The following is a 12,979-nucleotide window of genomic DNA, read 5'->3' as shown; positions in this document are numbered from 1 at the left end:
TTCAATAGTCTGCAGATTAAATTCTATTACATAAGTTTCAAAACTATGGACAGTTTTTACCTTAGAAATTAGGAGAGGAATTCCCATCATGGCTCAGTGGTTAACGAAGCCGACTAGTATCCATGAGGACATGGGTTCGATACCTGGCCTCACTCAGCGGGTTAAGGATCCGGTGTTGCCGTGAACTGTGGGTAGGTTGCAGACGTGGCTCAGACCCCGTGTTGCTGGGGCTGTGGTGTAGGCCGGCAACTACAACTCTGGTTTGACTCCTACCCTGGGAACCTCCATATGCCATGGGTGTGGCCCTAAAAAAAAAAAAGAAATTAGGAGTTCCTGTCGTGGCGCAGTGGTTAACGAATCCGACTAGGAACCATGAAATTGCGGGTTCGGTCCCTGCCCTTGCTCAGTGGGTTAAGGATCCGGTGTTGCCGTGAGCTGTGGTGTAGGTTGCAGATGCAGCTCGGATCCCGCGTTGCTGTGGCTGTGGCTTAGGCTGGTGGCTACAGCTCCGATTGGACCCCTAGCTGGGAACCTCCATATGCCGTGGGAGGGGCCCAAGAAATGGCAAAAAGACAAAAAAATAAAAAAAAAATAAAAATAAATAAATTAGGAGAGAATAGGAGAGAGGGACAGTTGACAAAAGAATAAAGGTGTCCCTCAAAAGAGAGAAGAAAGAAGGAAGGAGGAAAGAAGGAAAGAAAGAGAAAGAAAGAAAAAAGCTAGATATAGGAAAACATATAGATCTATTTCTTTCTTTCTTTCTTTTTTTTTTTTTTTTTCTTTTGTCCTTTTTAAGGCCACACCTGTGGCATATGGAGGTTCCCAGGCTAGGGGCCTAATAGGAGCTGCAGTTGCCAGCGTACACTACAGCCACAGCAGCTCAGGATCCGAGCCGCGTCTGCAACCTACACCACAGCTCACAGCAATGCTGGATCCTTAACCCACTGAGTGAGGCCAGGGATCGAACCCGCAACCTCACACTTCCTAGTCAGATTTGTTTCCACTGCGCCACGACAGGAACTCCTAGATCTATTTCTTATATGTAAAATGTATAGATCTATATCTGTATTTTGAAAAGGTATTTATTTGTTTTCTTCTCTGACCTTTACCTTTTTTCTAATACTAACGCAAACATCAGATCTGCAGATAGTTTTGCTCACCATATAGCAAAATTTACTTGGTATATCATCAATGGGGGGGGGAGAAACAGAGCAAGTTGCTTAGACTAGTAAACGTGTATTTCATGCAAAATGAGCTCAGAAAGATAAAAAAGAGGAAAAAAATAGAACACACATGATAAACATATAGCAAAGCATCAATCCCATCATATCCACAATGAAATGGACTAAACCAAAGGCAGATAATGCAAGACTGAAAAATACCAGACTCTGGGAGTTCCCATCGTGGCTCAGTGGTTAACGAATCCGACCAGGAACCATGAGGTTTCGGGTTCGATCCCTGGCCTTGCTCAGTGGGTTAAGGATCTGGCTTTGCTGGGAGCTGTGGTGTAGGTCACAGACGCGGCTCGGATCCCACTTTGCTGTGGCTGTGGTGTAGGCTAGCGGCTACAGCTCCGATTCAACCCCTAGCCTGGGAACCTCCATATGCCGTGGGTGCAGCCCTGAAGAGACAAAAACAAACAAACAAACGGGATAAAAAGTGATGTACTATGCAAGGGTTAATCAAAAGAAAGCAGGAGTGACTACATGAAGAGGGAACAAACCAGACTTAAGACCAGGTCCACATCTTTTAGAAGATTCATGTCCAAAGAAGAAAATAAAATAACATTACAAATAAAAAAAATGAAGGTGACATTAATTACAAACGCCCCATCCCAAAGCTGGTGTATTTTCATTCATAATGTATTTTTTTTTGGCTTCTTTTTTTAAGATTGCTGAAAGCAAAGCAAGATTAAAAACAATGGGGTTTCTGTCAGCAGATGGACAATTGTCTTAAATGCAATTTAAAGACTGATGCCATTTAAGTAGCATAAATACACTGAACCTAGGAATTAACCCATGATAAAAAATGTGTAAAACCTCTAAGAAGAAAGGATGCTATCAATTAATCTAACTGTGGCTTAAGCACCTTTGAATAAAAAGGAGTAGGTCATAATTTGAATAAAGGATGTTATAAAAATAGAATGATGCATGGGAAAAACAAAAGCAAGCAGAACAGATTATAAAAAAAGAAATTAAATGAACTTGAGAGGCATGACACGGTATCAGCTGTAAATAGATATCAGTTATGATGCAGAAAATAAAGGACATGAAATCAAAGTATAAGATAAGGGGAAACAATCAATCCATGGAATTATTTGAATGGGCAGATATTTTACTAACAAACACAAAAGTGAAATAGAATGCAGCAAGTGTAATAGATGCAATTTTAAAATAAAAATAAACTGTAGAAAATGGCAGAGGGCTGGAAACTTAAAACAAATCCTAAAGGGGAAAAAAAGAGTGAGGAAATGAAAAGCAACACATATGAAGGAATAGAGAAATAGCAACAACGGTATGAGAACGAAAATAAAATATATTCATGTCACACAGAAGAGTCAGGGAAAATTAAATTTAAAACTGAATTGTCTGTAAGAAAGGTTAGGGTGGTGAATGGAAATATTGAGTGTTTTGATACCTCTCTCTCTTTCTCAACACTGAGGATGCAGGTTCGATCCCTGGCCTCACTCAGAGGGTTAAGGATCCAGCATTGCTGTGAGCTGCAGAGGTGGCTCGGATCTGGTGTTGCTGTGGCTGTGGTGGAGGCTGGAAGCTGTAGCTCCTATTTGACCCCTAGCCTGGGAATTTCCATATGCCACAGGTGTGGCCCTAAAAAAAGTTTTTTTTTTAATTAAAAAAAATTAAACAATTAAAAAAAAAACAAGCGAACTGTGTCTCAGATCCTTACTCAAAGCAGCTGGCTTCCCCCAAGAAGGTGAGGCATCGCAGACAGGCTGTATATCAGGAACGGGAGGGCGAGGCTACCTCCCAGTGGGTCACCTTGTCACCTGCTGTCTCCACGACCTTGTTTACTGGGGACCATCCTGATGCACCCAGAGGAGCAGCAAATCCCTCTCCCAGATGCCAAACGAGTTCTCTAGTAAACTTATTAAGTTTGCTGCTGGGCACGTGAGTCACCATCTGAGGATGTACATTTTCCCATCGAAGACATCAGAATATAAACTCCGACAAAAAAAAAAGAAGAATTTCCCCGGTGGCTCAGTGAGTTAAGGATCCTGTGCTGTCACGTCAGAGGCTTAGGTCGCTGCTGTGACACACGTTCATTCCCTGGCGCAGGAACTTCCACACTCCTGGGGCTCCGCCGAGGGGAAAAAAAAAAAAAAAAAAGTAAACTCCAGAATCTAGAAACCTGATCAAAATTAGTTGTCGCTCAGCTAATAGAAATTCCCCCAGGGCTTGATAAAAAATAAAAAATCTGGATTAAAAAAAAAATCTGATCTCAGAACAGCTCCTCAGAGAACTTGTTCACTTTTGGGGTTTTTTGGCACATTGTTTCGGAAAGAAATTGATCTATAACATTGTTTCAGGTGTGTGATGCGATGATTCGATGCATGTGTATATCGCGAAAGGATGATCCCAATAAAAGTTGGTTAATGTCTCGGCTCTCCCATCACGATCCTTTTTTGGTGAAAACGCTAAAGATCTACTATCTTAGCAACTTGCAAGGAAACAATACCCTATTGTTACCTAGACTTATCATTCCTTTGGGCAGATCTCCCCAAACTGTTTATCTTTGAATTGGAAGTTTCTGCCCTTTGGTCAAGGTCTGCCCATTCCCCCGCCGGCCTCTGATAACCACTGTTGTTCTGCTGTTTCTATGAGTTTGGCTTTATTAGACGCCACATATAAGTGAAATCATACGTACTTGCCTTTCCCTGTCTGACATAATTCATGCAGCATAAAGCTCTCAAGGTCCATCCAAGCTGTGGCAGGTTTTCTTTTAAAACAAACCAACACGAGAGCTCCTGTCATGGCTCGGTGGTTAACGAATCCGACTAGGAACCATCAGGTGGCGGGTTCGATCCCTGGCCTCACTCAGTGGATTAAGGATCTGGCGTTGCCGTGAGCTGTGGTATAGGTTGCAGACTCGCCTCGGATCCCGTGTTGCTGTGGCTCTGGTGTAGGCCGGTGGCTACAGCTCCAATTGGACCCCTCACCTGGGAACCTCCTTATGCCACAGGCTCGGCCCTAGAAATGGCAAAAAGACAAAAAAGAAAAAAAAAAAACAAAAAAACAAAACAAAACAAAAACAAACCAATCAACAAACAAACACATGGAAAACAGTATCTTCAACAGTAGATACTGAAGCAGCAAAGTGATGCAGTTATACATACAGACTCTGTACACATTCTTTTCAAAAATATTCTTTTCCATAAGACATATTGTTGTCTCTGCTGTACGCTAGGACCTGGCTGTTTATCTCCTCTGTGTACAAGAGCTTACATAATTCTAATGCCAACCTCCCATCCATGCCTTCCCCAACCCCCTTGGCAACACGTCTGTTCTTCGTGCCCATGCGTCTGCTTCTGTTTCATAGATAGGCTCTTTTGTGTCATATTTTAAGATTCCACATATAAGTGATATCATATGGTATTGGTTTTTCTCTTTCTGACTTTGCTTAGTTCAATCATCTCTAGTAACATCTGTGTTGTGGCGTTATTTCATACTTTTTTATGGCCAAGTAGTATTCCATTATATATATATACGCACACTGCATCTTCTTTATCCACTCATCTGTTGATGGACGTTTAAATAGATTGTTTCCAAGTTGTGGCTACTGTGAATAATGCTGCTATGAACATAGAGGGGAATGTATCTTTTTTTTTTTTTTTTTTTTTTTTTGCTTTTTGCTTTTTAGGGCTGCACCCACAGCATATGGAGGTTCCCAGGCTAGGGGTCGAATTGGGGCTACACCTGTCAGCCTACACCACAGCCACAGCATCGCCAGATCCGAGCCTCGTCTGCGACCTACACCACAGCTCACAGCAATGCTGGATTCTTAACCCACGGAGGGAGGCCAGGAATCGAACCCACAACCTCATGGTTACTAGTCAGATTCGTTTCTGCTGCACTGCAATGGAAACTCTGGTGAATGTATCGTTTTGAATTCGAGTTTAGACTACATGCATGCCCGGGAGTGGGATTGCTGGATCGCGTGTTTTCTGAGGAATCTTCGTCCTGTTTTCCATAGTGGCTGCACTAATTTACATTCCCACCAACAGTGTGGGAGGGTTCATACGTCTTTATTTGTATAAGACGAAATTATTAGAGGAGCTATAAAGAACTTTTTGAATAATCTGGAAACATAGGTTATGTTTTAAAATTGTCACTTGACCCAAAGATCCATCTTCAGAGATCTAGTCTATGAAATAAGAGAGCCTATATGCAGAGACAGCATGGAAAGATAGAACCAGTTTATGTATCAGGAGAAAAAGAAAGCCAACTGAAATACCAGGAATAGTGGAATAGTTGGAAAGAAAATGGGAGAATCCATATGGTGGAAACTTCCATAACACTTTCAAATGAGTTTTTTTTTTTTTTTCCCCGTTAAAATTGCCAGCTTTATTCTTCTGGCTAAAAGATCCAGAAGTAATATGAGGCTTATATCTGTTTGTTTTTGCTGCAGTGTGCAGCGGCTTGATCTCAGTTCCCAGACCAGAGATTGAACCGGGGCTGCAGTGGTGAAAGTGCCAAATCCTAACCACTAGACCACCAGGGAACTCCTAAGGTTATATTTTTTCCCCATAATTCTTTCATCAAGAGGTTAGCTGCCCTCATTGCCTTTAGAAGCTGGTTGCTAATTATTCGATTGACTCTTAGTTATAAAGACACTTTCATTCTTTTTGAGCTACATGTTCATTTAAAAATACCTATAGGAGTTCCCATCGTGGCACAGTGGTTAACGAATCCGACTAGGAACCATGAGGTTGCGGGTTCGGTCCCTGCCCTTGCTCAGTGGGTTAAGGATCCGGCGTTGCCATGAGCTGTGGTGTAGGTCGCAGACGCAGCTCGGATCCGAGTTGCTGTGGCTCTGTCATAGGCCGGTGGCTACAGCTCCGATTGGACCCCTAGCCTGGGAACCTCCATATGCCATGGGAGCAGCCCAAGAAATGCCAAAAAAGACAAAAAAGACCAAAAAAAAAAAAAAAAACCTATAAGCAAAAAGAAAAAGAACTTGCACCACACAGAAATAAGCATAGTTAAATTTTTGACATATGTATGTATGAATACACTCTCCCCCCAATTTGTGATTTTCTCCTACAAATGTGAGCTGATACTAAATATGCTACTTGTAACCTGTTATGTTTTTCTTTACAATATGGAATGAACATATTTTCATGCATGGGTGTGAAACTTCCCAGTTGGAACAGAGACCTGGAGACTGTGTCAAAATACAAATTCCAAATGCTGGTAAGAAGGAAACTGTCTATCAGTTCACTGGTGACCTTGGTTAAGGTTTCCGCATTATCACTGCAGCAGCTTGAGTCACTGATGTGGCGTGGGTTTGTTCCCTGGCCTGGGAACTTCTTCTTGCTGTGGGTGTGGGCAAAAAATTAAAAATTAAAAAAATTTAAAAATTTAAAATTAAAAAATTAAAACTATGGGGTTTTTTTTGGTTTTTGGTTTTTGTTTTTTTTGTTTTTTGTTTTTTTTTTTGTCTTTTTGCCATTTCTTGGGCTGCTCCCATGGCATATGGAAGTTCCCAGGCTGGGGATTGAATTGGAGCTGTAGCTGCTGGCCTACACCACAGCCACAGCCACACCAGATCTTTAACCCACTGAGCAAGACCAGGGATTGAACCAGCGTCCTCATGGATGCTAGTCGGGTTCATTAAATGCTGAGCCAGGACGGGAACTCCTCTTATGTTCTTTTTGAATAAATGAGTTCCGCAGGAATCCAGAGGCTTTTCCTCCCTCTTCCCTTTCCCGATTTGGGGCACTCCCAAAAGACCAAGAGTCCTGGGAGTTCCCTGGTGATCAAGTGGTTAGGACTTGGTGCTTTCACCACTGCAATCCCTGATCTGGGAACTGAGATCCCACATCAAGCTGCTGCGCACACACAAACAAGACTGAAGTCTTGAAAGGATCGGGCCCTTTCTTCCCCGTAGCACCCAGAGATGGAAGACCACCTTCGTGACTTTCCCAGGTCAACCACCCTCTCATGCTTTGGTCGTGGCCAGTGTTGGGGCCGGACAGACCATTTCCAGGCACATTTTGGGGTAGAGGGACATTCACGTCTCCCAGGTGCCACATCTCTACATCTCACATCTCTCTGTGCCACCCTCACTGGTCCTGCTCCGGTTCCCCAAGACGTCTGATCGTTCGGATTGTAGGAACCTGAGGGCTCCTGGGTGTGATCTTTTGGTCCAATATGGGAAGAAGCAATGCCTCTGTCTCACTCCCCGTTGCCAGCATCCTCCTGCATGTTTGAAATGAAGTCTAGTCCCCAGGGACACCCAAGGGACATTGGGACAACAAATGTCACAATAGTATCTCTTTCTCTTCTGGGTCAAAATATTTTCTCATGTGTAAATTTTTTTTTCATTTTATTTTTGCCCAGCCTCAAGCATGCTAAAACCTTGATAGACATGTGGTCCAGCAACTATACCTCAAAACAAAAGCAAAAAATTGTAATAGACAAAGCCTGAATGAAATGGGGCAAATGTAAATGGCTGGGTTTTCGGATCAGTGGATATTATGAGGCTATAATTTTTTAAAAAAGGAAAACTCACCATTTGGGACCATTTGGATGCCCTCTGAAGGCATGGTACTTTGTGATATGTCAGACAGAGAAAGACAAACGGTATGCTCTCGCTTATACGTGGAATCTCAAAAAGCTTAACTCCTAGAAACGGAGAGCAGGTCGTCGGGGGCTGGGCAATAGGAGAAATGGTGAGATCGTGGTCAAAAGTTACAAACGAACATTCCTAAAATGAATAATTTCTGGGAATCTAATCCACAGCATAGTTACTATACTTAATAATCCTGCATTGTATTAAAATTTTTTTTATTACTCATGAATTTCATTACATTTATAGTTATACAACAATCACTGCCTCCCAGTTTTATCGCATTTCCATCCCAAATCCCCAGCGCATCCCCCCACCCCACAACCTATCCCCTTTGGAAACCATACGTTTTTCAAAGTCTGTGAGTCATTATCTGTTCTGCAAAGAAGTTCACTGTGTCCTTTTTTTAGATTCCACATGAACATTTGATGTTGGTGTCTCACTGTCTGACTGACTTCACTTAGCACGATCATTTCTAGGTCCATCCATGTTGCTGCAAATGCCGTTATTTCTTTCCTTTTAATGGCTGAATAATATTCCGTTGTGTACGTATACGACTTTTTTTTTTTTTTTTTTTTTTTTTGTCTCTTTGCCATTTCTTGGGCCGCTTCCACGGCATGTGGAGCTTCCCAGGCTAGGGGTCTAATTGGAGCTGTAGCTGCCACCCTACGCCAGAGCCACAGCAACCCAGGACCCAAGCCACGTCTGCAACCTACACCACAGCTCACGGCAACGCTGGATCGTCAACCCGCTGAGCAAGGGCAGGGATCAAACCTGCAACCTCTTGGTTCCTAGTCGGATACGTTAACCACTGCACCATGACGGGAACTCCGCATATACGACTTCTTGATCCACTCCTCCGTCGATGGGCATTTAGGTAGTTTCCACATCTTGGCTATTGTACAGAGTGTTGCAATGAACACTGGAGGACATGTATCTTTTCGAGTCATGTTGTTTCTGGGAGTCTAATCAGCAGCATGGTTACTATAGTTAATAACCCTGCATTGCATTTTTTTTTTTTTGGCTGCACCCACGGTATGTGGACGTTCCCAGGTCATGGATGGAACCCTTGCCACAGTAGCAACCAGAGCTGCAGCAGTGACAATGCTGGATGTTTAACCCACTGAGCCACCAGGGAACTCCAACAATACTGCATGGTGCACCTGACATTTGCTAAAGGAGTAAATGTGAAATGTTCTCATCCTTGACCGCCCCATGCAACCACATACACACAGACAGGAAATTATGGGAGGTGATTGAGATGTTAGCGAATTTTATTATGGTCATTATTTTGCAATATCGGTTGACATACAACTCTGTGAAGGTTCAGGGCGCTGACCCCTGCACAAGTGAAAATCCAAATATAACCGTACATTGAGCCTTCTGTACCTGTGGCTTTGGATCAGTGGACTCAACCAACCCTGGATGTAGAGCACTATAGTACATATTTAGTGGGGGAAAAAAATCCGTATGTAAGGGAACCTGCACCTGCTCAAACCCCTGTAGTTCAAGGTGTGACATCATTCAATGGAGTCTCAACGAACCTGTGGAAAAAGTAAGTTATAAAAGCAGGAGGCACAGCAGGCTCAGGAGGAAAAGGAACGTGTTCTCTGAGGAGCTGCTCTGGAGCCAGACTTTATCACGTCCTGGGGGACTGTCCATTCGTGGAGGGAAAACCAATTTCGATCCCCTAGATTCTGAAGTTGGCTTTAAGATGCAGAGCAACGGAGAAGCCTTTACATCCTCAGAGGGCGACTTGGCATCCTGATCAATAAACCTCAGGAACTTACCAGGAGAATCACTTGGCATCTGGGAGAGGGATTTGCGGCACCTCTGGGCATGTCAGGATGGTCCCCAATAGACGAGGTCGTGGAGGCAGCAGGTGACAAGGTGACCCACTGGGAGGAAGCCTTGCCCTCACGTCCCTGCTCTACAGTCTTTGCTGGTCAGACCCAGCCTTTCCGCAATGCCTCGCCTTTTTGGGGAAGCCAGATGCTCGCAGTAAGGATCTGAGACACGCAGCCTTGAGCATGAGGGGGAGGCATGAAGACCCTCCCAGTTGTCCCATCCTCCCCGCAAGCTTCCTTACAGAGACTTCCATTGTATTCAGATTTAACCTTCAGGTGTTCCTCTGTTGGAGAGAAGGGTACTTCTGCTTTTCTCATATCACTGCCCCCCATGCTCTTTTCCTCCACGAATGTCGCTTTACCTTCCTTCCTGCTTTCATCCTATCTTTCATTCATCAGTATCTCGTCCCGCTCTCCCGTACTGTTTCATTGCTGCTGTTTTGTTTCCATTTAAAACCACATGACCCTATTTATTAATGTTTTCAAGGTTATGGCCACGTCTTCAGCCTATGGAAATTTCCCAGCCAGGGACTGAATCTGAGCTGCAGCTGCGACCTGTGCCCCAACTGCGGCAACACCGGCTCCTTTCAACCCGCTGCATCAGGCTAGGGATGGAACCTGCACCTCCACAGCGACTCCAGCTGCTGCAGTCAGATTCTTAAGCCACAGTGCCACAACGGGAACTCTGTATCATACTTTCTTCATTGTATTTTTTTTTTTTTTTTTTGTCTTTTTGCCTTCTCTAGCACCACAACCGCGGCATAGGGAGGTTCCCAGGCTAGGAGTCAAATTGGAGCTGTAGCCGAGGCCACCATCCACCTGATAGCAAAACCACAGCCACGCGGGATCTGAGCCGAGTCTGTGACCTCACGGCAATGTGGGATCCTTAACCCACTGAGCAAGGCCAGGGATCGAATCCGCAACCTCATGGTTCCTAGTCAGATTCGTCAACCACTGTGCCATGACGGGAACTCCTCTTCATTGTATCTTGACTTTCAGCTTATTATTAACAGATATATGAAAATTCCACACACCTTTATCTATCTTTTCTTTCATGTCTCTTCTTGATTCTGTACATTTAGTCTGATGTATATTTACATGTGATAAAATTTGCCCCTTGAATTCACTTCATTCCTTTTCCAATCATCAGTAAGTCTCACTTTTGTTTTTTGGGTTTTCATTTTATTTTATAGATAACACCATTTGTCATTCTACTTTTATGGATAACACTGTTTATCAAATTATCACACATCATTTTCAATTAAAATGCTTTAATTACATGTAAGCAGATGTACACCACTGTTTTTTCTTATAGGTTTTACACATCTTTTGCCAGATATTAATTCCTTTGTTTAACAGTTTTTGTGATCTATTTTATGTATCCCTCTTGGGGTTTTTTGTTTTGTTTTCTAATGTGGGATCTAGTTCCCAGACCAGGGATGGAACCCAGGCTGCAGTAGTGAGAGTGCCAAGTCCAAATCACTAGAACACCAGGAAACTCCAATGGTATTGCTCTGTATTTATTTATGTGATTATTTTTTTCTTTTTAGGGCCACCCCCATGGCATACTTTCCCAGGCTAGGGATTACATTGGAGCTGTAGCTGCCAGCTCACACCACCACCACAGCAACGCCAGATCTGAGCCGCATCTGTGACCTACACCACAGTTCATGGCAACGCCAGATCCTTAACCCACTGTGCAAGGCCAGGGATTGAACCCACATCCTCATGGGTGCTACTCAGATTCATTTCCACTGAGCCACAATGGGAACTCCAGGTATTGCTCTTTATTTTTTTATTTTATTTATTTATTTTTTTATTACTCTTTAAATTGCATTTTAAAATTATTTTTTGCTGGCGTATAGAAACCCAAATAATTTTTGTTAATTAATTTTGCTTTCAGTGACCTTGAAAATCATTCTTAAATATTCCAGTAATTTAACCAATGATTCTACTGGTTTCTTTCTTAAAACTTAAATAATCTGTCAATGATTTAAAAAATGGTCTTCCAATTTTCTGATTATTATAGATTTCACTTTCTCTCTTTATAGGAAACCATGAAATCCGAAAGTATGAGGCATAGAAGCAGCGGTAGCAGGTATTTCTACTAAGTCTCAAATGGAGAGATTTCAAAACGCAAACTTAAAGATGATTCTTGACATTCTAGGTATAAGTTTTTAAATTTTGGTTTCTAATGATCCCTGGCCTGGGAACTTCTGCATGCCATGGGCACAGCCCAAAAGTATTTTTTTTTGGTTTATGCAATAGAGCTGGTGTTGTCTTTTTCACACTTATTTCGTTGCTCTTTGCTCCCAGAGGTATGCTGAGTGCATAATGTGACTAGTAGACTATGGTCACATGAGCTGAGCTCATCGTGTGGTGAATAGAATATTCTCCATTATTCCATCCTTAACAGTGATTCATAGATATTATTTGTATCTGATGTGTTTGGTGCACCTCAGCATTGAAGCATTCTTTGAGATATTTTCTGGGAGAATTTTTCCCGCTGTTCAATGTTATCATGAGGAGCCTTGCATATTTATGTCTTTCTATTATTTCAATATAATTTTTTTGTAAGTTATGTTTTCTAGAGTTGTGTCCCCAAATCTCCTCAATTTCCAAATTTATTGGCATAGACAATCATAGTATCATGTTATTTTTCTAATATTTGCCACTCGTCCACTGCTCTCTCTTCAACATTGTTAATTCCTGGAGTTTCCGTCGTGGCTCAGTGGTTAACGAATCCGACTAGGAACCATGAGGTTGCGGGTTGGATCCCTGGCCTTGCTCAGTGGCTTAAGGATCCGGTGTTGCCGTGAGCTGTGGTGTAGGTCACAGACGCGGCTCGGATCCTGTGTTGCTGCGTTTGTGGTGTAGGCCGGCAGCTGAAGTTCTGACTGGACCCCTAGCTTGGGAACCTCCATGTGCTGCGGGTGCAGCCCTAGAATTGACAAAAAGACAAAAAAAATTGTTAATTCCTGATATTATTGGTGTCTTCCTGTGGGGGAGTGTTACAGTTTCATATAGATTTTTTTTTTACTTTTTTTTTTATTACTCGATGAATTTATCACATCTGTAGTTGTATAATGATCATCACAATCCAATTTCACAGGATTTCCATCCCAAACCCAAGCACATCCCCCCATCCCCTAGATTTTTTAAACTATATGTTATTATTATTTTGAAGGACCTGACTTTTGAATTTGTTTTTCTTTTCCACATGAGGATTGTAATCTTTTTTTTTTTTTTTTTGGTCTTTTTAGGGCCACGCCCACAGCATATGGAGATTCCCAGGCTAGGGGTGGAATCGGAGCTGTAGCTAC

This window comes from Sus scrofa, chromosome 6, assembly GCF_054392235.1.
Source record: "Sus scrofa isolate SSC_HxYL_T2T_F1_AM1 chromosome 6, Sscrofa_HxYL_maternal_Yorkshire_Landrace_v2.0, whole genome shotgun sequence".
In the NCBI taxonomy this organism is placed as follows: domain Eukaryota; kingdom Metazoa; phylum Chordata; class Mammalia; order Artiodactyla; family Suidae; genus Sus; species Sus scrofa.
The sequence above is the reverse complement of the archived record's forward strand: the minus strand, read 5'-3'. Positions refer to the sequence as shown.